Source organism: Camelus bactrianus, chromosome 13, assembly GCF_048773025.1.
Source record: "Camelus bactrianus isolate YW-2024 breed Bactrian camel chromosome 13, ASM4877302v1, whole genome shotgun sequence".
NCBI classification, from domain to species: Eukaryota; Metazoa; Chordata; class Mammalia; order Artiodactyla; family Camelidae; genus Camelus; species Camelus bactrianus.
Window position 1 is genome coordinate 45485014 of NC_133551.1, and position 25320 is coordinate 45510333.

The 25320-nt window shown below is 48.8% G+C and overlaps 1 long non-coding RNA gene across 1 annotated transcript in view; it reads right to left on the reverse strand.

The window, feature by feature from the left end:
- LOC123615716 (uncharacterized) overlaps window positions 1-22613 on the reverse strand; it is an 80126-nt gene extending 57513 nt beyond the window's left edge. Inside the window, exon 1 of the long non-coding RNA XR_006723391.2 lies at window positions 20365-22613. This is a non-coding gene — a long non-coding RNA (uncharacterized LOC123615716). The remainder of the gene's footprint in view (window positions 1-20364) is intronic.
- Window positions 22614-25320: the final 2707 nt, after the last annotated feature.

The window sequence follows — 25320 nt, forward strand, 5'->3', positions numbered from 1 at the left end:
GCAGAATTTAACAAGAGAGCGTCTCTGTCTACAGAAGCAGCCCAGTTGGGAAGAAAAGAAAGAGGAAAAAATCTATTTTGCAGGTGTGAACACACTGCTAAGAAAATAGGCTACTAAGTGCTTAGCCCTGAAGCCCAGGCCTCCCTCATCTCATTTATCCATTTGTTCCTCAGATCAATGCCCACTGGACAAAGAAGCCAATGAACTACAGTCAGCACAAGCTCAGGATTCTAGCACCTGAGTTCTGTCAGTGCCTTTCTATGTGACCTTAAGAAGGGCTTTCCATCCCTGGGCCCCTGTAAGATGAGGGTATTGGCCTCTCGCCCTTCCAGAACTGAATGATACATATGTCAAGGGCTCTGGCCCAGCACGACTCTGCTCTTCCCAGCTCCAGATTCTCGAAGCAGCACTCACTAGTGTCCAGACATGGTCACAGAAGGTGGTCCCTCCCCCATCTCTCATTCCAACTTGCCCACATCTTTTCTCTTCGGTAAGAAAGAGGAAAACCTGACTCCAAGACAGGCTGAGAGAAGATTCACAGGACAGAGGGGCCTGCCAGGGGGTGGACCTATTGGCTGGAAGCCCCCTGTTTTGAGCCAAGCAATTGTCCCCTTAATTAAAGACATGCCCTGGATCATGGAGCAGCCAGTGGGGACTGACTCATTCACACTCAGACCAAGAGCCAGGCTTGGACAAGGAGCCTGCTGCTCTCTGGCTCAGGGGAGGAGGTGGACCTGTTTATGGAAATGACTTGAGCTTTTCTCCCCCTAGGAACAATTTTTTGGTGGAGTAAACAAAACAGGATTCTGTCATACTGTAAACCAAGAAGTTCAAGTCTCCTTCCAGCCTCTTTCCCTGGTGTTCCCTCCTCTATGGGAGCATGAGGTGAGGGGACAACGGGACACAGAGGGACAGAATTCCTCAGGTAAAATGACAGCCCTGAAGAAGACTCTCTCCCCATATGCACCCTTTCAGTATTCAACCAGGGTTGAGATAAGCCGACGTGAGCATTCCTGATCCCACTTTCTCTCAGGGAGCCTCCCGTGTGACTGGGGAGACACAAGGCAGCCCACCCCTAAAGAGAGGATGACAGGAAACCCTAGTCCCACACACTCATTACAGAAGCATCAGCTAAAGCTGTCATCACAGAGATGATGGGCCCTGTGGGAGGAGAGAAGGGTGATGAATGGGTGGGGGAGGGTCCCTGCTCATCCTGTTCCCAATGACCCAGTCAAGAGGCTTGCCAAGGTCCCCCTCCCACTGAAAGAAGCAATCAGGGGAACCACATGTGTATTTGCATAATATTTGCATTCAATTTGCTTCCAATTTACATAAGTCCCTACCCTGGGCCCATCCTCTTGGGCAATTCTCTTGGTGAACATGCCCCTCCTGTCCTGGAAAGAGCCAGCCTTGTCTCAGCACCCCTGAAAGCTCCTCTCTTAACCTGCATAGGTCACCTAGGACATGGGGTAGGGGGTAGGGACAAGCTGGATTCCCAAGGATCAAGCATGCCAGGCTGGCCGGGGGCATACAGAAGGACACACAGCTAAGACAAAGCCCAAGGAGGGGCAGGAGGGGAGGAGAGGTGCTGTCGTTCTCCACGGTCTCCACGTGCTACCTCTCCCCACTCCCTGATCCCTCTCCCCTTCAACAAAGCACTGGGACCATTAGAAAAAGGGGTGCAAATTCTGACCAGGGCAGTGAAATCAAGGAAGATCTTAAGAAGAGTGGGATGTGAATAGGTAGAGACACAGTGGTGAAGGACAGAGGCCATTCACCCATTGCATGAGTTAGCTATTCATTTCACAGATTAGACAGATAGACAGGTAGATATTAGATAGATAGACAGATAGGTAGATAGATAAATAGATATAGATAGATAGATAGATAGATAGATAGACAGACAGACAGACAGACAGACAATAGATAATAGATGGGTGATTAATGATTGATAGAAAATAGATAAATGATTGACAGATGATAAATAATTGATAGATAATAGATACACAGGTGATAAATGATGGATAGATGATGATGATCATGACAGATAGATAGACAGACAGATGCTACTACTAGCCCAGCTCTGTGCCAGGTAACAGAAGTGCAGTGACGGGTTAAGCATGCTCCCTCCAGCCAGTGAGACAGACAAGCAAGCAATTAACTAAAATTCAGAGTGGTGAGTGCTATGCTGGAGAGATGTACAAATTGTTGTGGGAGCACAGAGGAGGGAACTGTTAATTCAACTGGACAAGGTGATGTGGAAAGATGTGAAAGAGACAGTGTCACAAAAGTGTGACATTTGAACTGAGTGTCCTGGAGCATAAAGAGAAAAATCACCAACAGGAAAGGGTATAGGGAAGAACATTCCAGGCAGGGGAAGTGATCTGAGACAAGGCACGAAGGTATGGACAAAATACAAAAAGGCCAGACAGAGAGAGAGAGAGAATTCAGGAAAGAGACAGTAAGACTGAAATTCTGGAAAGCAAACCAGGCCAAAGAGGTCTCTGGTGGAAGACCAGGACAACTGCAGAGTCTAGAAAAACCCCTCTGAGCTAGAAAATGTGGTTATAGATGCTTTGTAGAAACTACCTACAGTTTCAAAGGGATATTTCAAAATTGGAAAGCTGAGAGGTTGGGGAGGCCACTCAGAGAACTGGGGGAACTGAGGTGAAGAAATAAGAGATACGTAAAGAAAATGGTGAAGGACAGATGGATGGATAGATGGACGGATGGATGGAAAAGTTGAATCCATTATCTAGCACTCCATCTTTATAATAGTGGATGAATTAAGAGATCTTGGCGATGATTTTGTTCATCTGACACCAAAAGCAAAAGCAACAAAAGAAAAAATAAACACGTGGGACTACATCTAAATAAAATGTTTCTGAACAGCAAAGGAAACCATCAACAAAATGAAAACGCAACCTACCCTACCAAATGGGAGACAATATTTGCAAATCATATATCTGATAAGGGGATAATATCTAAAATATATAAAGAACTCATACAACTCAATAGCAAAAAAAAAAATCTGATTAAAAACTGGGCAGGAGACATTTTTCCAAAGACAGATGGCCAATAGATACATAAAAAGATGTTCTACATCATTGGGGAAATGCAAGTCAGGACCACAATGAGATATCATCTCATACCTGTTAGAATGGCTATAATTAAAAAGACAAGAAATAACAAGTATTGACAAGGATGTGGAGAAAAAACAACCCTCATGCACTGCTGATGGGAATGTAAACTGGTGTAGAAAACAGTACAGAGGTTCCTCAAAAAATTAAAAATAAAACTACCACATGATCCTGCAATTTTGCTTCTGGGTATTTCCTTGAAGGAAACGAAAACACTAACTCAAAAAGAAATCTGCATCCCCACGTTCACGGCAGCATTATTTACAACAGCCAAGATATGGAAACAACCTATGTGCCCATCAATGGATGAACAGGTAAAGAAACTGTGGTATATATACTTACATACATATACATACAATGTAAGATTACTCAGCCATAAATGAAGTCTTGCCATCTGCAACAACACGGTCAGCCCTTGAGGGCATTATGCTAAGTGAAACAAGTCAGACTGAAAAAGACAAATACCCTATGATCTCTCATTATGTGTAATATAAATAAATAAGAAAGTAAATAAACAAGTAAATGACCAAGCTCAGAGATACAGAGAACAGATTGGTGGTTGCAAAAGTCCGCAATGGGGTGGGAGAAATGGATGAACTGTTTTTAGGGGGGGTTTTTTGTTTACATAAATTGAAAAAAGTAGTGAATAGGTGGTTGCTGGTGGATGGATCAGCATATATGATAAGGAAAGGGGGAGAGGGAGGAAGGAAGGAAGGAAGGAAGGAAAGAAGGAAGGAAGGAAGGAAGGAAGGAAGGAAGGAAGGAAGGAAGGAAGGAAGGAAGGAAGGAAGGAAAAGAGGAAGGAAGAGGCTGATTGAAAGACTGAATGTTGATGAATGGATGACCCCAGTGTGGGAGAGGAACTTTCATGTCTATAAGGAGACCTAGGAAAAAGGAAGATTGATAGAGAAGGTAATTTCTCACCTTGAGGGAAATACAGAGACCCTATTAATAATAGTAACGGTCATCATGAAAGTTTTACCTTCGAAGACAACACTTAAATTTGCAAAGAATGCCCACGTATTTGTTTTGTTTCATTGAAAGTTTTCCAAGCTATTTTCCTGAGCTACACTCAAGTTTGACCTCTACCACGACTACCTCAGCTGAGGCTGCACAGACATAGTGACAAGATTTTCTGAAATGAAATTCAGCACACGTGGCCAACTCCAGCCTCTAGGAACAGTGACAACAGAATGGAATACGACACAGGTATCATCCTGGGGAATCTGAGAGTGTGGTGGCAGTCAGTGGGCTCAGTCCACAACTGGTCAGTGACAGCTAGCAAAGGTCTGACCCACGGGCACCCTTTGGGTTTGGCAGCGGGTGGGAGGAGGAAGGGGGTAGTGAGCAATGAGGGTAATGAAAGGACAAGTGGGGACACACACCCCCAGAGCAAGGCCACTCAGAGATGCCAGTCTGGGTAAGTCTGACACAACTAGAGTTTGGCAGAGAGAACTGGGGTGGCTTCCTGGGGGAGGTAGCACGTAAGCTGAGGTGAAGTTTGGTGCCTTTTGCTGAGACAGGGTCACCAGAGGAGGAGCAGTCTGGTGGATGGGAGAGGGGGCATGAAGTTGGGAAATGATCAATGCTCTGAGGGGCCAGCTCATCCTGAAGTCTCTCTGTCCGTGCTTTTGCCTGTGCAGATCTCAACACCTGAGACATGCCCCTGTCTCTTTCTTTCCATCTTCTCCATCGACCTAAAAATCTTCCCATCCTTGGAGCTTTCCAAGGGTGAGGATGAAAGTGATAGGGGTGGCCAAGGGATCCTGCCCTGGAAAAGCAAACCCACAGCTGGAGAGAGCAGGCTCCGCCCACATCGTGGCTCCTGGCCGAGCTCCATGTCTTTCTGCATGTCTGGGACCAGCTCAGCCACCTTCCCTGCTTCCTCCTCCTCAGGCTTCTTGGTCAGCATGCCCAGCTGCCCACATTCCCCAGGATTCCCGTCTCCTCCATCCAGAAGAGACAATGTTAGCTGTGTGACTTTAATCAACTCAGGAACCTCTCTGGACCTCAATTTCTTTGCCTACAAAACAACTTTAATCATCCCAGCCCCTCCTGCCCCACAGGACTCTTACAATGAAATGAAATGCAAATGGCCACCTACTGAACATCTGTTAAAGGTAAACACGTTTTCCATGTTTCAGTAGAAACCAAACATGACAAAATTACATTAAGCTGATTTTTTAATTTTCTTCTCTTTGCTCATGGTAGTCTTTAATGTTGTTACAGTGAACAAGAATTACTTATTTAATCACGTGAGAAAACTAAAGATTGAAAAAATAAATTATACATAGGAACTGAGAAAAGTTTAGCATCTTGAAACTATACAGAGGCATTTCCTGTTTTGCTATTTCTTGTGGATCCTCTTTTATAAGAATTGTTATCGTTACCATCACCATCACCATCACCATCACTGACGATGAATTCTTATCCTCATCTTACAAATGAGGAAGCCCAGTCCCAAGAAGGCTAGCTTACTTGCCCAGACACACAACCAGTTACTGGCTGAGTCAGTTCCCAAATCTCTGGCCTCTAAGTCTAGTGGTCTTTACATCACAGAACAAAACACTTTTATACGACATCTTCCAGAGGTAGACAGTGTTTACATTCAGTTTTTAATTATGCGTGTCCAACTGCCACGTATCTACATACACATAAAGTGACACTTCAGCTATCTAGAACCTTTGATTAATGCATTATTCCAGATACTTGAGCTTTTGGACAGCTACAGATTTAAGCACCAACTTCCTTTTTTAATTTTAATCATTCTTAGAAATTATTCTTTAAAAATATGTACTCCTTCCCTGACTTCTTAATCAAAGTATACAGATAGTAATGTGCTCACAGGCATAGAAAACAAACTTACGGTTATTGGGGGGAAGGGGGTGGGAAGGGATAAATTGGGAGTTCAAGATTTACAGATACTAACCAATATATATATAAACTAAACAAGTTTTTACTGTATAGCACAATGAACTATATTCAATATCTTGTAGTAACTTATGGCAAAAAAAGAATATGAAAATGAATATATGTATGTTCATGTATGACTGAAGCATTATGCTGTACACAAGAAACTGACACAACATTGTAAACTGATTATACATCAATAAATATATATATATATATACAAAAAAGAAAAAGAATATGAAATTATGAATACAAAAAAGAAAGAAAGAAAGAAGGTAATGCAGCCTTTCTTAAAGCCTAAAGGCAGCCACTCTAATCCCAGCTGGACCTGAATGTATACAAAACCACATCATGTCCCTCTTTCCTCTGACCTCTGCTTTCTTAATAATAATAATAATAATAATTATGATAACTACTAACATTAATTGAGCACTTACCACATGCATTGTTCTAAGTAAATATTAACTCATGTAATTGTCCTAACCCTGAAAGTTGGATGTCATTACTCCTGTTTTATAGACAAAGCAGAGGAGACCCTGAGAGGTTAAGTAACTCGTTCGAGGTCACAGAGCTGGCAGACCATGAAGTCAGGACGTGAACCCAGGCAGTGTGGCTCTGGCAATGAGACCAGATGCTTCCAGCCCTGGCCTGTAGGGCCTTATCCTTCACATTCAGAGAGGTGTTTGATGGGTGCATGGATGCCAACCCCCAGCGTAGCCCAGGCTCTGAGAGAGCGCACACCCTCCCCCAGAAACTCCACACCGTCTTCCCCAGGCCACCACAGAGGCTTCATGGAAATTCTTCTTTCTTTTTTCTCCCCCCAGCTCCCAACTATTGCTGCAGCTTATGAAACTCAAAGATCCTCAGCCCTTCTCCTGTTGGCTCTCCAGCCCTGCCAGCTCTGAACTTTATACCTTCAGCCTTTTTCTGGCTCTTGACAAATGGAAAAAAAAATCATTCTTAGGATTGATGTGTGTGTGTCTGTGTGTCTGCCCACAGAGAAAAAATGACATTTTTGGCCCTTCCTTCAACTCCCAGTTGCATAACACCGGAAGGGACTTGGGAGGGACTCAAGGAGGTGGCCACAGCCTCCTGCCCACCCACCCCCATCCCGCCACGGGCCACACAGCAAACCCCTCTGCTGCCCAATCCTTTCCCCTACCCTTCTGCAGGGAATTACTGCTGTGGCCTCAGCCCCAACCTGGAAAATGCAGCATTCCTGCCCACCTTCCAACCTCATCGCCCACAACTCCCCGGCACAAACTTTTTTTTTCCAGACAAACCAGGCTCCTCATTGATCTCAACACATGTTTCATGCTTTCCTACCTCTGTGCCTTTGCCCACACCACTTCCCCTCCAGGAATGCCCTCCCTTCTCCTCGCCCTATATCCAAACCTATCATCCTTGTAGGCCCCACCGATGGAGGCAAGCACCTGACTGGTACCTACTGTGTGCTGCAGCATGGGGGATACAGCGATGATTCAGGGAGGTAGGGGCCCTGCTCTCAAGACAGTTATGCAGCAGTGATTGTGCAATTGCAGATGGTGACAAGCCTTCACTGTACACCTGTGCTTACATCCCCTCTGCCCCGGGTGCCGCCACCATCACCTGGCAGCGCTCAGTAATAATGTCATTCCCTCCTTCCACCAGCAAAGATTCTCTCCATCTTTAAGGCCTTCGCCCAAAGCCCACTTCCTCCAGGGAAGCTTCCAGAACCTGACTGTTCAAATGTGATCATTCCTCCTCTGAACTTCTCCCCTGCTGGTTTCACTGGCCCCTCTCTGTGGGCAGCCCTGGCTGAATCTCATGGTTACATTGACAAGGTGAGTGTCATCCCTGATCCCCACAGCCCTGGGGCCTCTGACCACAATTCCCTTCCACTTACCTCCAGGTACCCAACAAAGACCATGACGTTCTATGGGTGCCTTGTCGTGGCAAGGTCTGGAAACACACCAGTGAAGCCAGGATGTTTTTAGGGCCCATTTGATGTTGCAACGTGCTGCTCACCAAAACTGAAATATCTCAATGTGGACTGCCCAGATCTAGAAGTCTTTGCTGAGCAGTATCATTCTTATTGTTAAAGTCAATTTTTTTTCTCAAGATTATTATCTTGGGTAGTTTTTTTAAAATCTTTAAATAGTTTGTAAATGGGTTGCTTGACAGACAAAACAACGTGGCGAAGAGATGCAGCTTCAACCAGCAAAAATCACCTTGCCACTGACTGGCCCCCAAATGCTCAGGAATTGGAACAATGAAAGTTGTTCATTAATGATTGTGGTTCAGGGATAATTTGGTAAGAGAAGGTAAACTCAGTGAGGAAAGGGCCAAAGCAGGGTAAGGCAGTGTTCACTGTAGAGTCAATTTAAAAGGAGATGAAAGCTAAATCAAATTCTGTAATTATGACAAGCACGGAGGAGGGGATAGTGTCTCATAAGAGTAACAAAAATCCAGTCTAAGATGCGATTGTGTCTCAAAATTCTTGAAGAAACTGTCCAACTTTCTTGGGGTGTTGGTTCCTCAGGGGAGGTTACTGCCCGGTCCGGATTGGAACAGGATGGATGGGTTTGTGAGCTTGTGGGAAGCGTGGAGGCTTTGCTGCCCAGTGAAGTGGTGGTGGAGAGCTGCCGCCAGCCCACCATACTCTCCTATGACAATCCCACGAGATGACCACCCAGGCAGTTCTGGGCTGGGGTGAACAGGACATGGGCAGCCATCTTCCACGCTGAGGAGGATCTGTTCTACTTAGCCAATTGCTTTAGAAGCCACTGTCCTTATCCCACATCAGAAGGGCAGATCTCATGGTCCGAGGACTCATCTCCCTCAGGAACTTGTACTTAGAACACTCCGCTCCCATATCTACATACAGAAAGCACTCATGACTCATCCAACAGACCTATGACCAAAGGTGTAGATGTCATGAGGAGCAGAACACACCTGGAAGGCTTCCTTTAAGACGGAAGAACTCCCTCCTGCTGCTTCTGGCCAAGCCCCTGTCCAAGACAGGACTTTTCATGGGTGAGTTCAACAAACAAAAACCAATAACTGGAAGAGAAGTAGGACCACTCTCAAGAACATGAAGAAAGAGGTCCTTCTGGAGAATGGAAAGCTGTAGAAAGTCATGGTTATTATTATTAACTATTATCATGATTATTAACTTGGGGAGGAGGAGCAGAGATGTTCACTGCATCCTTACAAAAGCAGTCTGGTGATCATCAACAGACCTGAGCCATGGGGAATGGGCTTTTGGTGAATCTGGTCCCTTCCACTGCACTAGGAAGCTCCTTCCTGGAGTGGTCTGATCAGGAATCAGTTAACGTGATGCAGGAGCAGGCTAACAATAAAAACAATGCAATCAAAAGACCTAGGAGGCTCTTGTGATAACTTTCCACAGAAATGAAGGAAAGGACACCTGCCCACAATATATGACAATATACCAAGTTGTTCTGGATAAAAACAAACACCTCCAATGGCACACATAGCTCAGTGCATGCTCAGTACACCAGTGCAGCTGACGCAGTAATTCCTCTCTCCAAAAATTAAATGGCATCTCAAAAAAAGTAGAAGCTAGATGAAGCAAAATCATGATCACTGTTAAATCTAACTGGTGGGTAGATAGGAGGTTCATTGTACTGGTCTCTGTACTGCATGTGTCTGAAAATGTTCATGAAAAGCTTTGAACAGATGTTCTTAAAAATTCAGAGGCCTGGGACAGCTACTGCTCCTACTTTTAAACACTGTCGAAGTCTTTGCGGTTTGGGGGACTGCTGATTACCCCAGGCTTAGAAATACCCTCTTTGTAGTACATGCAAAATAAAGATTCTTGTGTCTTGTGTGATCACAGAAAAAAAGAGAAGAGGGACGGAGGGAAAGAGGGGGAAGATGGGAGGAAGGGAGGGCATGGCAGGAAGAGCACGAGCTTCCACAGGGGTTGGACGGAGTTCCCATTCCAGTCGCCTTTAGCTGTGTGACCATGGGTAGGTGTGCCGCACTCTCTGCGCATCTGTTTCTTCTTCCAGACAATTAGGATATTGTCCTCCACAGACTTGTTATGAGGCTATCATTAAATAATTGATGTTGAGTACTTGGCACACAGTAGGCACTCAAGAAATCCTGACTATTCCCACTTTGTAACTATCTGTGCTTTACAAAAACAGTCACATTCAGGAGATGCTATGCTTTTTAAAAGAATTCACCCCAGGGTCCCTTTAAGCTCTCAGCCCTGCTAGTGCATTTTAAACAGGATTGAGTTTACAGAAACCCATTTACACAGGACTTTTCAAGAACGCAGCAGCCAAGGCACTAACGAAGGCAGGCATATCTTCAGAGAGAGCTCCCCGGGCAGACTCTCTCAGATCCTGTCCAGCAGGATTCTCTGAAAGACTGGAAACTAAAAAACATCTTCTCTGAAAACCCGCAAAGACCCACTGGTTGCCCTCTGGGAAGCCTTTTTTCCATTCATATTTGGAAGGGCTCTGGTATATCCAGCTATGGGTCCAGGCTTATAAAGACAATAGCACTTGGCTAACAGCGTTGGTTAACATTTATTGAGAGCTTCCTATGGGAGAGGCCCTGTGTTAATTCCCATGCATTATCCTACACAAGGCAATAAAAGCTGGTGTCTGTATAACCACAACGAGTGCTTGCAGATGAAAGAAGTTCTTATAATTCCTCACAAAGATTCCTGTTGGTTGTTTTTTTTTTTTTCCAGGTAGAGAAACCAAGGCACAGAATAGGCAAGTCATTTGCCTAAGGTTACCCAGCAGTAAGTGATGGATTATCAGAACTACTCTAGCTCTGAAGCCCATCCTGTTACAGACCCACTGCTCCAAGCCCTCTCCCCTCTCCCCACCAGCACTCAGTCCAGCAGAGACTGGAACATAGGGCAGAGGGTCCCTGCAGGAGGTACTTCCCCCACCTCTGCCCCCTCCCCATCTCACTTAGCCCTCCACAAGCTGTTGTCAATTGCACTGAAGTATTTACAGCAACCAGCGACCACTGACACCTCTGTCCACGTGGGCTATAATTTGATGCTCAAGCTGTTAAACAGCCGCTTTCGAGCACTGAGCTCTTCATACATGAGTGTCTCTCCCAAGAGCCAGGCTGGCTGCCTCTCAGCTGCTTCTGATGCTTGCACACCTCTCCTGCTGGCCCCAGGCATGCACACACGTGCACACATGCCAAATTCGCAAACACACAGACACCTCCTCACATACACAATTACTATCATGAAATGATCCGAGTTCCCTGTTCAGGAACCACCAACATGCACGACATGTATTACAGATTCCCAGCCTACCCAGTTCACACCTCTCTTGTCAGCAACGCACAAGGCGCTACAAGGATAATGGCTAGGATATTCTATGTAAAGAGGAAGGCACACATGAGTGACTGCTAGCAATGCCCATCTCATGTCTATTTCCATGAAATATGCCCTCCCTACATAATTATTTATGGGAAACTTATCCACGCACTCAACTCTGCATTAGTGTAACCAGAAAAGTACCAAATAGATTTTTTCACTAACTTGTGCTAAATGCAGCTATCACTTGGATATACCTGTATCTGATCACTGTTTTATCTAAGTGGTTGGTGCAGAGGGAGTTCATTGTACTGTTCTGTCCAATTCTGTGCGTGTTTGGAACTGTTCATCCTGCTGAGTATACCTAAACCCCTGACTCTACATCAGTGTGTCAGTGCCTGTGTGAGTTGTGCGCTAGGGTGATGGGTGTACGTGTGCTCACACCCTAGCATGTCTGCCTCCGCAAGTGTGTTTGTACAGAGCAGACCCAGCGCTGTGGCTCTGTTGCCGGCCCTCTCCCCAGGGAGTCTTTGCAGAGTAGGGCTTCCCTCTACATAACTATCCAAGAACAAACACATCAGAAGCCAGATCCCATGTTATCACTCTCCATTAATGCAGCAGTTGGTGGGGGGAGGCATTCTGAAAGAAGCAAAGGAGCAGGGAAAAGGGAGGGCAGAGGAAGAAACTGGGGCACATCAGCCTAGAGAAGAATAGATTCAGGAACACAAACTCCCTGGCAGTCACCAAGGAGGTGACCCAAGGCCACAGACACTGACTGGTTGAGGGTCTGAGGAGCACACAGGTATCCAGCCTCTCAGGGACCCTCTGGGGTCCACAGATTTAGGAGGACAGGGATCAGCCTCAGCCCCGCTCCTGGTGGTGCAGAGGTAGGGTACCCAGGAGGCTCCGTGGGATGGAGGCGACAAAGTAAGCCCGAGATGAGAAGTCCCAGAGCTGCCTGCTGACAAAGGAGAATCAGACTGGGCACAGAGATCCGGGAAAGATAAATGCAGAGAGAAGGAAAGGGAGGAAGGAGGGAGGAAGGAGGAGGGAGGGGAAAAGAAATGTTGTCTGAGTAAGATGATGGATGAGAAGACTGAGGCCCAAAGGGCACCCAGGGCTGTGTTGAAAGAGAAGGGAACTCTCACAGCAGGAGCAGATGGAAGGACTCAGGACCAGGGTCTCTCTGGCAGCCTTAGCAAGCCAATGACGAAGGGCAGCTCCTGCCCTACTCACTAAGCTGCTGGGAGTCCCTGGGGCTACACCGTGCAGAGGAGGGGGAGGGGTGAGCATACCTCCCTCCGCAGACCTGGACCAGAGGACCTGACTGGAGGCCCAGGGAGGAAAAGGAAGCCAGTGGGAGGGAAGAAAAAGACAATCTTCTTCGAGTCGGGGTGAGGGAGCAAAGGGACCCGCGAAGTCAGAAGATCAGAGTTCAAGTCCTGATGCTGCTATTTCCAGCGCAACCTTACAGCAGCCACGGAACTTTTCTAAGTCTCATCTGGAAAATAGGGGCCACAGATGCCCATCTCAAGGTCCTGTGTGGACTAAAGAAGACAATATGGGGATGGAAATGTTTTCTAAAGAGGTCTGTTCTCTTCCTCATTGATGGAGATTGCCCGCAGGGGAGAAGCCCTGAGACACTGCGTAGAGATGACAGTGAGCAATTACCAACAGGGAGATTTTATTAACACTGCTCGTGCTGATCCTTCCTGCCTCATCCTGCAAAGGATTTGAGTTGGCCGAGAGGGAAAAATCCCTGACTGACTGAAGGGCAGATGGGTGAACAGAGGAACAAAGACAGAGGCAACAAGAGGGCAAGAGACCTCCAGGGGAAAAGGCCATTCCTTCAGACATTCAAATCAACATTTGCTTCCTAAGCATCTTCTGCATTGGTTGCAGGTGACTTTCCCCCAGGAGAGAAGACTGGCAAGGTGAGTCTACTCCTCCCCCTATTCCTTCTCCTGCATACACAACCAGACGCTATTTCCCAGCCTCCCTGCAGCCAGGTGGAGCCATATGACTGGGTTCTAGCCAAGGAAAGTGGTCAAAGTGATATTTGCCACCTGCAGACCTGGCCCTTTAAAAAATTCTCCCCAGAATCCTCTATTCTCTCTCCTCCTCTGCTAAGTTTAGAAGATCCAGTGAAGGATGTCAAGGGCCTGTAACTGGGGTCCACAACCCTCGAGGGTTCAATGGTAGAGTTTGTTATGTGGGAGATCCATAAATTTGGATGAGAAAATTTTCATCTTTATTTTTACAAACCCTCAAACCGAGGTTTAGTATTTATTCAATTATAAAGAGAGGCAACAAACCCCAGTGGTACTCCCCACACCTGGAATTGTGATACCCACAGGAATCACAGGTATTTTTCTATATCATGTTAAGTGGCTGCAGAAATATCAGAAGATCGTTTATGCTGAAAATATGTTGAAATAGTACTGTTAATCCTGTTGTTATTTTTTATTTAAGTTGTTATATTATTATTATAGTGAAAATCTATTCTATTGTTTTATCACACATACTATTATATCATAAAACTTTTTGAATGTTTTGATACTTGAACTTCAATATAGTTGGTTTCTTTTGTAGTCTTTAGAATTGGATTTTATGCATTAAAAATATTCTTCAGGCTCCAGTAGCTTCACCAGTCTGCCCACGGGAGTCCGTGACACAAAAAAGAGAAGTCCTCCCCTAGAGAATGATGGAGCCCCTAGAGGGAAGGCCCTGGGTCTCTGAGTGACTCCACCTGCCCACTGCCACCACCACTGATCCAACACTTGGATTATGAGATGAATGAGAAATAATCTTTATGTATTAAACTACTGAGACTTTGAAGACCTATTATAATACAAAGAAGAGTCCTTGTGACTCCAGGAGGAATATAGGGTGGACCTCTCAGCTTAAGTTAACTTTTGACTCACTCTTAGCTCTCCTAAATGCCCTTGTTCATAAAGGATGGAATGCTCTGGCTGCCCTCCCCTCACACCCAAATGTCTACTGTCCAAATGCTCCCAAATCTTCAAGGTCTAGCTTAACTGCCACCTCCTGCAGGAAGTCTCCCAGGCCTCCTCCCCGTCCCAGAACTTATTGCCCCTGAACTGAACATCACAAGCTAGCAACATCAGACTGTGAGCTTCCCCAGAGGTAAGAAGTCGAATAAATACCCCTTCTGTCCCCCAACCTACATCCACCCCGACAGTGGGTCTAGTTCAGGGATGCCCAGCCACAGCAGGGCCAGTAAATGTTTGCTGCATGGGAGGCAGGTGAGTGGTCAGGGAACTACTGTTTGATTCAGCTCTACTCCCCCATCACCTGGCCCAGGTCCACACAGTGTGTGCATGCTTAAGGAAAATGTACTCTGGGGTGGGGGGGTCAGTGGCCACTAGTGCTTTCCCATACTGGGGCCTCAAGTTCCTTTCTCTTGAGATTATTTCTGCTCAGTCTGGACTTCCAACCAATATATTTTGTCCTCTAGGTCTCTGTAGTTTGAGTAGCCAGATGAGGCCAGAAGTCATGAAGGAGTTAAAGACAAGATGAATCTGATGAAAGATACCTCCTATGGGTCCCAGCTGAGTCAGCCTCTTCCATCCCACATCCTTGAAAGCCACTCCCTCTCCCACCCCACCTTCAACAGGCACTTGAAGCCTCTGCCCTTGGGCAGGGAGCACTCATCGTCTCTGTGCAGTTCTGGAAGCTCAGCCCCACTCCCTAAACAGCCTCTGCACCATGGGAGGGTGGGGATGGCAGGGAAGTGGCTCTCTGGTCCCCTCCTTCAGAAGGTGCCTGCTAGCCCCAGCTCCTTCTAGAATGGAGATGAACTGAGCTTGAATCCAAGCTGCCTCTCTCCCTTCAGGTGATCTTGCCACACTGGGACTCAGGGGCCCCCTGGCCCTGCCTGCTCCATCTCCCCCACCACACAGGGCACCAGAGACCATTATTGCTCTCTTAAGGCTCAAACTTGAGAATAACATTAACTCCACTTGTCTTTGAGCCATGTGACACATTTGGGGAGCACATCCACACACACGTGGTTGATTTATTCACTCAGGCCTTGTGCCTTGTGCCAGGAAAAGAGTGATGCATTGGATTCGACTCCTGCCCTCAAGGAGCTTCCAGTCTGGTGAGGGAGGTGGAATAAGGAGAAAATACTCTCCAATGAGTTCTTTAAAAGCACCAGGGGCTGTAGAAGCCCAGGGGGTAGGATCTAACACCAGGCTTGGAGATGGGGTCAGAGAGGATGGAAGGCTTCCTGGAGGAAGTGACACCTGAACTGGGAGTGAACCAGGTAGAAAGGGGAGAAGGGACAATCAGATGCATGAAACATAGAATCATTGGCTCTTGGGCTCATCATGGGGTAGATTCATAGACTCCTGGAATCATTCTTTTAATGAACTATTAATTGTGCCAGGTGCCATGTTGGGTAAAGAGATCTCAGAATCAAAGGGATCTTATATCCCAAAGCCAGCCTGGCTTCCATACCCTGCTCCTGAGGGGCAGACTGACTCTTCCAACTCCAGGAAACTGAGGAGAGGGAAAGGGGTCTGAAGATGCCCTGGGTGTCAGAATGAAGAGTGAATCCCTCCTGGTGGTGTTAAAGGAACTCTCTGGGATGGAAAAGAGCACACTGGGAGGGGACCCTGGCTCCCTGCAGATGCAGTGACTGATAGCCCAATGGTCAAAGCTCTGTTGACTAGAGTCAGAGTCAAACAGGATGGAGTTTTGGGTGACTGCCACTCTCCCCACCAGGTTCCAGCCTAGTAGAGGGGGGACGTGATCACCTGCTAAATTACATCCTCCATCTATTCTCTCAAAGCCACAGGTATCCTCCCTTCAGATCCCATATTACAGTTTTAATTAGATATGCACATGTTATGTTTCTTCCGCAACACTAGATCATCACCACCCTAAGGCCCGGAACAACATCTGCTTCACTGCTGTACACTCTGGCACAACATGGGTAATAAAAGATTTGTTGAAATGAGTTGAGACTGATGGATGGATATGAAAGGACATTCCGCAGATGAAGGGCAGCCTCGTTTCATTTCACAGACAGGGACGTTGGGCCCAAGAGAGGATAGAGTTGCCCCATGATAGAGCTGCCAGTCGATACCGGGCTGGTGGGGTAGTAGGGAGCCTGTTGCTGGGGTGGGAGCACAGACACAGGAAGGCAAGCATATCCCTGGCCCACAAGATGCCCCAGCCTCCACAGAATCAGTTCCCTTGAGAAACTCTGCCTCCCCACCCTCAGCCACTTTCAGGGCACGCCCAGCCTTCTCTTCAAACGGAGGTCCCAGAACTGGCCTATAGAGCCAGAGGGCAGAGCAGCGACCTCGTTGGGGGTGGGGGAAGGAGCCCCGTTTCGGTGGGTGCGGGAGCTAGCGGACCTACCGCAAAGACTGGACAGCCTCGGGACGTAGTCTCTGCGGATAAGCCTTGCGAGCAGCGAGAGCCCGGAGCCAGCCTGATGGTTAGCCGAAGCACATCCCGTTAGCACGTTAGCACGGGATCGGCCTGGGTCAGTTGAGGGTCACGCCTGTTAGCGCGGGGTCAGGCCCGCTCAGAGCCGGGTCGTGCCGGTTAGCGCAGGGTCATCCCTTTTAGCGCTAGGTCGGCCCGCTTTAAAGCCAGAGCGTCCCGGTTTGCAGTCAACCTCTAACGGAGGGTCAGACCCGGCGTAGCGGGGTCACCTCGGTTAGCGGCGGGAAAGCTCGGGAACTTTGGGGCCAGCGGCGCCCCCAGGTGGCTGGGCCCCGCCGGCGCTCCGGATCCGAGTCGGGGAGGGTTTCAGGAGCCTCATTCCTCTCACACGCGGGCGGGGAACCTCGCGGACCCAGGTCCCGGGCCTCGCCCTGCAGGAAGTGCTTCCGCTTCCCATTTTCTTTGTACGCATCTTTGGGGCTCTTTCCGCTCACAGCAGGCAAATGCGTGCGGGAGCCCATCTAAGAACGATAATCCTAGATGCAGGTGGAGAGAAGACAAGTCACCTGGAAACTTCAGCCCCGGCTCCAGCGGAAGCACGACAGAGCCCGCCCCTTCCCCTCATCCCTTCCCACTGCCCTGGGTCTCTGTCTGCTGACACACACTCTGCGGACACTCACCCCGTGGCTTTGGATACTTCCTGCTACAACCACACATAATCAAGTTCTCAAGTTTGGCCTCGGGCGGGACACTGGGGGAAGAGGCAGAGCACAGCCCCGTCCCCATCCAGCTTTGGAACTGTTCTTCCCACACCGTGGGACACATACAAAGGTTCCAGTCTGTCCAGCACCTCTCCCACCTCCCCCTAAACACACAAACACTCCCCCAGGGCTTTCGACAAAGAAGTGCCTGCTGGTGAACAGAGACTAGAGTAAAGGGTGCTGAGGGAGAGCCTTCCAGTCATATTTTAGGCCAGCATCTTATCCCATGCCACCCTATTCCACTGCCAAGGCAGAGATACAATGGGCATGGCTGGTTGCTCAGCAGGCTGCCAGGTGGGCTACCAGGTGGTAACTCACCTTCACATTCACCTGCATTCCCTGTTGTCCACAAAGGAGACAGGTTTATGCAGAATCAAGAGACCAAGCCATCTATGATGGAAGAAGACTTGGCCACCTCCTATGGCCCTGCCAGGGTAGGAGAAATCACAGGATCTAGGCTGAAAGTCTTTTGGGTCCAGAAAGGAGGGTGCCCAGCCCCCCACTCCCCGACCCCTGTATGTAGTGGAATCCCTGAGGCAGACACCTGGGCTGTGTCTCCAGAGTCCCAGCACAACCTGGCAGGCCAGCTCTGTCCCATCTTGCACCCTTGCTGCAGAGGGAGAGCTGAGGGAGGAGCAAGAACTCCCCAACAGACAGGAGGGAGGAGCTGGGTGAAGTCACTGACCCTAGACCCAGAAGGTGAGTCCAGGCTAATATAGTCCAGCTCATTTCTCGGACAGAGAAACTGAGGCTGAGGGAGGACAGGAAGCACTGGCCCAAGGGCACAGAGAGTCAGTACCCTGGCTGGAATCAGGAATCCTCTCCCCTTCTCCCCTTCTCCCCTTCTCCCCTTCTCCCCTTCTCTTGCCCCAGTATTAGATAATCATCTTTGGGGTAGGTGCTGAAATGAAGGAGGGAAAGGAGGCATCAAAAGTCTGGTACCTTTCAGGGGTCAGTGTAACTCAGAACTCCTTTGTGCACACGTGTGCTTGTGCACACAGGCACACACACACACTGTTCTACAGCTCATCGACACCCCCTCAGAGCCCTGAAGTTGGGCCAGCACATCCATCCTCATCCAGGAAGGAATGACTCCAGCCAGGGCAGCCTCTGGCCTAGATGGCCTGGATTTTCTTCATTTATTCCCCACCATCTGAAAGGTCTAGAGTCAAAAGGGACATGGGAAGCAAGGCTTGGAGTAGCCAGGTGGGCCAACTAGCTGTCAACTCCAACACTCACAGAAACAGGGAAGGAGGGATGCTACTGTCTAGGAAAACCGAAGGGAAAGAGGTAATTTACTGGCAAACTCTGCCCATTCCCCCGCCTCCACCCCTTGCTCACAGCCAAGCTGGTGCCCAAAGTTCTGCTCCATCTGGGGCTGGGGGAAGGATCTGGCTGCCTGCCCCAACCCAGGGAACCCACAGTAGGGTGGAGCACAAGATGTTCTCACTCACCCACAGCCCTCCCGATGGCTGCCAGCATCTCATTCATCTAAAGGCAACCTACCTCATGTCCTGATTTATCCAGATAATTGCCTGCTCTCCTACACCTTGATCTTAACTGTCCTCCCATCCTGACTCTGGGAAGGAAGGTTCAGAGGCATCCATAGCCCAGATAACACTTGAAATTTCCCTATAGTACCAGGGGAGATGCTGGGGGTTTAGTTCCTTCAAAATATCTAGCTGAATGTTTTAATTATTGATGCTGGTGCATAGAGGCTGCAGGCTTCAACTTTACATCTGGCATCCTGCTGACCAACTTCGGGCAAACCCCACCCTCACCCCTTCTCCAGACCTGTTTCTCCATTCATTCAATGTTAGCCTTGGAAACCTTGCAAGCTCTGTTGTTAACAAACTGCACCCATCCCCTTGCTACAAGAGGATAGTTTCCTGGCAATGGAAGGGAAGACTCCAAAGCCCCTGGGGACTGCTGGCCAAGTCCCTCTGTTCAGGCTGGAGGAGCAGGAGTTTCACAGCACCTGGCAGGAGGGCAGGTCAGAGGCCAGAAAATGGAGCCTCTTGGCCACTCTGGAACAACCTGGATCCACCAGGCAGGCTGAAGGGACTGGACACCAGCAGGATAGGGAGGAAGTGGGAGCTTCTGAGCAGAGGCCAGCCTGTTCCACTGCTGATCCAGTCCTTGTGCCCTGTTCACCTTGACTGGGTGCTCGGCATTTCCAGCTTTGTCTGTAATGGGGAAGGATGCAGGGAGAGGGTGGACAGGCCCCAGTCTTTGCTAGAAGAATAAGGGAAGAGGCTCAGAACTCAGGACTCAGCCTCTCCATCCCTGCAGAGACCTATTCTTAACCCTTCTACCCCAGTTCCTCCACAACCACATCCCCCCAGCCTCTGCCTCAGCCCGAAGAGGGGGGAACCATACTCTCAGACTCACACTGATAAAGTCACAAATATACATGCTAGCACACACAAGTATTTACCCCCAAGCAGTCACCCACACACCCTGACACATATCCCCTCACACACACCAAAATATACAGTCACAAACCCCAAATACCCCCAAATCACACACATCTTTATGAATTGTGATACCTGGAACCATCATCATAAAGTGGAAATCTACCATTCTTAACCCTTAAAATACCAAACATTTTTTACCTCAAGTATGATGATAATCACTTCTTTTGACTTTCCTTCAGTTCTCAACTACCAGAATTAGATCTAATGACGCTAAGCAGATGTTTACTGTTTGTACCTCCAGTACAATGCCCAGCACACAGTAGGTGATCAATAAGTATTTGTGGAAGGAAGGAGCCAGAGAGGAAAGAGATGTCCAGGGCTGAAGGCAAATTAACTCGCCTGTGTTTGATGCTTACCAGGTGCCTCTTCAGACAGGAAAACTGTTCTTCACACAAACTGAGCCCTGACACTGGCCTTACACTCTTCAGATGGTCAGCTGAGGGAAAAGGGAGGGCATGAGCCGATCAGAGGCTACAGCTGCTGCCTGGAGTACATCAGAACGCGAAACCACCTCGAAGTTCCATCTGCCCACTCGTTGCTATATCGAAGATTCATGGGTTGCAAATAAACACTCAGAATGGTCCTCTGATCCTCCAGCCTGCCTGGGGCTCCACAAAGCGTGGCTGGCTGGGGCTGCCAGGACGTCGGGAACTGGGCGCAAAGCCGGGCTACCAGCGTCTCCAGCCTTGGGGTCTGACTCCTCGTACTGCGAGTTCTGGTTCTTGAATCCACTCCCAGGTTCCACAATTGTTCCGCAGTGTGATTTCCGTCTGGTCCCTTCCGCTCCAAAGCATAAAGTGGAGCCACACGGTCCTCAGGACCCTCTAGGCTCCTGCCATCTAGGTCCGAGGCTAATTTAAGTGATAACCTCACCAGCTGTCCTTACTGGAGTGACACGTGGGGAAGCGAGAACTAGCCCCCAAAAGATTAGTTATTTGCAGGAAACTCGCAGTTGAGATGCGAACCTACCGGGCCTTGAAGAGGAGGCTCGGAGGGAAGGCGCGCGGGGAGGTGGGGGGCGGGGGTGGCGAGGTGGTCTACCCACACCCGGCCGGGACCTGGCACATCTGCATCTGAATAGGATGGGGCAGCTACTCAAGGAGTCCTAACAGCACCGACACCTGCTAAGGAAGGGGGCACAAAGCGAGGGACCTCTGTAAGTGGCCAAGAATTAACTTGGACAATGAGCCCCACACCCGCATCCTCAGCGCCCCCCACCCCGCCACACACACTGTTTGGCAGTGTCCACACATTATTTGAAATACGCTTTTCAGAGCCGCGGTGATTTTTAGGAATCGAAGGGACAGATTTAAATGTCTTGTTCCCCCAGTGATTCGCCCTTTCCAGTCCTAAGATCCGTGCAACCGCAATTCCAAAGATACCTCTGCCTGCGTCGACAAAAATGCCCCGGAGGTGAGACCAGCCTAAGGCGTTTTTCCAGCATCGGGAGAAAAGGTGAACAGATGTCCCAGGCCCCGGCTTTCGAGGGCAAAGCGCTCAAAGGACCCCCGCGGCAGCTGCGCGCATCTCCCCAGGCGCCGCGCGAACCAGGTCTGATGCGCAACCCTCGGGAGCCGAGCAACTCCAAATAGCTGGACGGGAAGGGGGCGGGTACCGGCTGAAGACCGGGACGCTGTTGACTCCTTTCAGGAGGACGAAACTGCATTCAGGAGACTGGCGTGGCCCGGAGGAGGGTGCCCGGCTCAGACCCGTGCCGCGTGGAGAAAAGCAAAGGCGCGGACAGCGAGCGACTTCCGCTCTGAGTCCGCGTGGAACGAAAAGAGAGAGCTCCTTAGACATTCGGGACTCGGAGCAGGGATCCGAGCGAGTGTCGGAAACAACCCCGAGGGTGTCAGCGCCCAGTCCAACCTGGGAGCGCAGGCACCAGAGGAGAATGCCTTCCTTCCGCAGCAGTCCGAAGCCTCCAGGCCTCCGGAGCTGCCGCCGCCTCGGGCCGCACTGCTTCTCGGCTACGGAAGGAGGCGGTACCCGCTCCGCCCCGCGCCGCGCCCACTAGTTCGCGGAAAAATTCGTTCCCAAAACTAGAGGTAGGAACCTCTGACCTCCCTACAGGTTTCTATGCTGGTACGTGTCTATGCCGACCTTGAAGAAATTCCTCTCCAAAACTTCAATTAGCGTTTGTTTTGCTCTTAGAAACCCTAGCGACGAAAAGTTTAGGAGGCTGAATTATCCTGTATGATCTCCGCCCACCTTTAATTCTCTTTCACCTTTTCTCCAGAAATCTCAGAGCACCAGCCCCAAGGTTAAATGTGAGCTGGGTCTCAGCACCCTAGTTGGTCCTCCTGGATGCATCTCCAGGCCCCGACCCAGACAACATTTGAACCACGTATCGGAATAATTTAGGCGCAAATCCAAACTCTCCTGACTTCTCTCTGGCCGGACGCTCAGGGTTTGGGTTAAACTCCGAATCCGGTCCATAAAGACCCTATGCAAGCTGCCTCCTCGAACTGCCCCCTAAGCTCGAAATCCTACGAGGCACGCTCCACACTCAAAATCTTTTCTCCCTTTTTCTTGCAGGGTCCCTCGTTTAAACAGCTTCGGCGCCTTTATTCGCCTGACCCTAGGCGGGGGAGAACCCGCCTGATCCGTCATTGTCTGGTCGGCGACCGCCCCCACCCCCGCCCCAATCAGTGTCACAAAACGCCCCTTTCAACAGATTCCAAACCCTCTTCACCCGGGCTCACTGAGCCTTCAACTTCATTAAGTGCGCGCTTCGGCGGCGCTGGAGGAGGCGAAGTTTAAATAAACCGGAGCGGAGAAGGAGGAGGGGTGGACCTGAGGAGGGTTGCTAGTTGAACGGGAGAGAGAGAAGTGTTTTTGAAAAAGGGAAAAAAGTCATCAGGGGAAAACGCTTTGTAACCACGAAGACGCGCCCGCTGTGGCGAGAACAAATTGGATATGGAGGGGAAGTGTCCTCCCCCACCTCAACTCCCGCTCCTGGGTGGTCCGGGGAGCCCCAGGAGAAAGAAAGATGGGGAGGAATCGGCGGTGAAAAGAATTAACCACTTTAATTGGGCTGCAAGAGAGAAGTGGGGAGAGGCTCACCGGTGTTCCTAGATCACCCAAACCAAATACCCTTTAGTAAAATAAAATAAAATGTCTGCCCTTAGCCGTGGCTGGAAGACGTATGTCAAAGTTTGAGAATCAAGCTGTTCACAGCCACAGAAAGTAAATCTGTAAGAAGGGGAAATTCTGCCCGGAAAGACCCCCTCCCCCTCCTCGTGGCCTCGGGCCTCCCGGCGCCGGATGAAAAGGAATGAAATTGAACGAAATTGAACGAAATGAAGTGAAATTGACCAGTGAAATTCGCCAATTTTCTTCCCCTTTAAACTGCCCGCTCTCAGCCGCACTCTCTGAACCCCAAGCCGATTCCTTAGCATTTTTTCTCACCTCGAGAGATGAAGGTGTGCCCTGGATATTTTCTTATTATTGTCACCAATTGTTGGAGCCTATGGGGACAGAGACTCAGCTGTCTCCACCCGGACAGCCAGGGAACTCACGGGAGTCGCTCCAGATGGGATGGCCTATTTCTCCTCCCAGGAGGCTGGTCTCCCAAGCCGACTTACACTGAACACCCACCCTTGTGCACCCACAGGGTGGGAGGGAGCCACTTACAAAGCTCCTCTAGTCTGGGAAGAAAACAAGAAAAAGCCCGAGGACTCTGTCACACAAACGTGCAATTCCCTCAGCCTTCTCCTTGCCCTTCCTTCCAGTCCAGGTCCCAGGTGGGTCCTTGCCAGCTCTTAATTAACAGGTTCCTGGCCCACACAACCTAAAGGAGTCCTGAATTCCCAGCACCCCCTCTTCTGCTCTGCCTTGAATGATGCAGTTATCTCAGCAATTCTTTGTCCAGTATTTTTCAAGGCCAATGGGGCATCCATGGTTTCTTTCTGGCCCCCAGTCCTCAGCCATAATTATATCTGGCCCAGATCTAGCCTTCTTAACACACAAGGAAACTGGTGTCTGAGTCCTAGGTCCACAGCCCCAAGCTCCCTAGAAGCCCCTAGAAGGGTCCATCTCACTCTTCCCCAATTCTCTATTTCTGCCTTTTCCCGATACAGACCCTCTAACACATACATAGACACTAAACAACATAGATAAATACATATACACATATATGCGTACACACACACACACACACACTTTCACAAAAACATGTTGAGGAATTCCAAAGGAACCACTGCTTCTGGAAGTAGCATTTGTGGAAATATCTATCTATACCATCAGATATGAATTCTGGCTGACTTAATTTTCTCTCTTCTAGAGGAAAAATCAATTGATAGATCTTTTACTTGAAGCTCTAACCTAATATCTGGGAGTGACATATTCATGATAAATGAGATCATGTAAGCTACAAAGTGCTTCACTGAGCACTTTGCACTGAGCACTGGCAAACACACATGGTCATATTCAACCTTCAATTGAAAAGAAATGAAATCAAATACAGCAACAGAAGTCAACAAAGCAGCCAGCAGGAGATCACTATTCCAGTATCAGCAGACATTTCCCTCTTTTTACAGCTGAATGTAACTTTACTTCTCAGAGACTATTTGATAAAAATATAGGAAGGTGGCTTCCTGCATTCAATCTCTCTTCACTCTCGAAGTTATGCAACAAGATTGAGGAGAGGGTACCTCACCTCTGGCAGAGGGGAAAGGGTTGAAAGATTTAGGAGTCCCAACCACTCTTCTTAGCCCTGGTGCATTCTTCTTACCCTGATCCTGACTCTGCTCCTCTTTGATCAGGGTACCTCATCCTCTGCCTCTTCCTTCTTTCCTACTATTGTTAATGCCTGGAAATCTGGCTAAAGCAGCCTTATATAGCTTCTCCCCACCTGCCCCTCTCAAGTTCTCTACATCTGGTTCTCTGACTCTGTCTTTTTCCTTCTCTATCACTTGTCTCCCAACGCTCACCCTCAGCATGTGTCTATTTTCTGTGAAGGCTGAATTACACCTCTGCATCTCCGTATTTCTCCCTTCTTCTATGACCTACGTTGAATGTACAGAGAAAAGAGCTAAGTAACCATTTTTGTTCCACCTAAAGCATTACCTTTCACCCAACATGCTTTCAAGTCTAGCCACTGGGAGTTTCAGGCACAGGGATTATGGAAGACTCCAGCTAGCCCAATGGCTTTGCACTCAGGCAGTAGGTTCTGACTCTGAGCATGGCTTATGGGTTAGGGAGGTTTACCCTAACAGAGCAGTGCCACACTGACTCTCTCCTTTAGCTCATGGTGCACCTCTAAGCTTCTCAGGCTGGAAAAGAGAGGGGTTTCACAGTCCCCAATTTAG